This window comes from Myotis lucifugus, unplaced genomic scaffold, assembly GCF_000147115.1.
Source record: "Myotis lucifugus unplaced genomic scaffold, Myoluc2.0 scaffold_1320, whole genome shotgun sequence".
Lineage (NCBI taxonomy): Eukaryota > Metazoa > Chordata > Mammalia > Chiroptera > Vespertilionidae > Myotis > Myotis lucifugus.
Genome location: NW_005872368.1, coordinates 44,000 through 45,577, shown reverse-complemented (window position 1 = coordinate 45,577; position 1,578 = coordinate 44,000).

The window sequence follows — 1,578 nt, the reverse complement described above, 5'->3', positions numbered from 1 at the left end:
ATCATAGTAGGGCATGTTAACACCCCCAGATATCAGTGGATAGAGCTTACAGTAAAAAAAATAAACAAGGAAACAGAGGCTATAAATGACACACTAGATCAGAGGGATCTGAGAAATATTTATAGAACATTTCTCCTCAAAGCAACAGAATATACATTCTTCTCAAGTGTCTCTTCACATGAAACATTTTCAAAGGTAGACCACATGTCAGGGCACAAAACAATGCTACACAAATTCAAGAAGATTGCTGTAATACCAAGCATATTCTCACATCAAATGGCATGAAGTTAGAAACCAACTACAATAAAAAAATACCTCAAAAACACTAAAATACATGTATGCTAAATAGCATATTATTAATCAATGAATGGGTTACCAATGGGATAAATCAAAAAATTATAGACATTCTGGAAACAAATGAAAACGAACACACAACAATGGAACACAGTGAAAGCAAACCTGAGAGGGAAGTCCATAGCACTACAGGCCCACCTTAAGAAACAAGAAAAAGCACTAATAAACGATCTATACCTAAACCTAATTTAATTAAATAAAATCAGAAAGAAAAGAGGCAATATAACAACAGACAGCACAGAAATAAATTGCCAGCAAATAAAAGTCCTGAACCAGACGGATTTGTAAAAGAACTTTACCAAACACTCAAAGAATTAGCACTTATCCTCCTCAAATTATTTCAAAAAATTCAAGAGAAAGCTCTTTTTATGAAGCCAGCATTATCCTAATTCCAAAACCAGATAAAGACACTACAAAGAAAGAAAATTGCAGGCCAATATTCCTGATGAACACAGATGGTAAAATCCTCAACAAAATATTAGCAAATCAGATTCTGAAATATAATAAAAAGATCATACACCATGTTCAAGTGGAATTTATTCCAGGGGTGCAAGGCTGGTGCAATATTTACAAATCAATACATGTAATATATCACGTAAGAAAATTGAAAGATAAAAGTAATATGGTCATATCAATACATGCAGAAAAAGCATTTGACAAAATCGAGCACCCTTTTTTGATAAAAACTCTCAGTAAAGTGGGAATAGATGAATCATACCTAAACATAATAAGGTCATCTATAATAAAAAAAGTGTAATATGCACATCGACCAAGCGACCGAACAGCGGAATGATCATCCAGATGACCATCTGGAGGACCACGCTATGACACCCATTGGCGCCAGGACAGTCAAGGCAGGTGCAATGTGATTGGTTTTGGCAATCAATCAGGGGCTCCACAATCTCCCATTGAGGGTGGCCCAGGCCACTGACTGGACGGCTGCGGCGGGTGGGCAAGGCCTCTCTTTGAAGAGTGCTATCAATCTCATGAACCCCCTGCAGAGGAATCCCAGGCCACTGGGCTGGCGGGTTGATCAATCAGTGGGCGCCACAATTCCCCAAGAGGAAACGTACAGGCTACCCCATAAGCGGGGCTTCAGTGAATGGGCAGGCCTTCCTCTGTAGTTGTCGCTATCCATCACAGAGCCCTGGCCGGTGAACTGGGTCGATAGATCATGGTCTGCCAGATTAAGAGAGGGCACAGGGCAGGCTGAGGGAAGCCCCC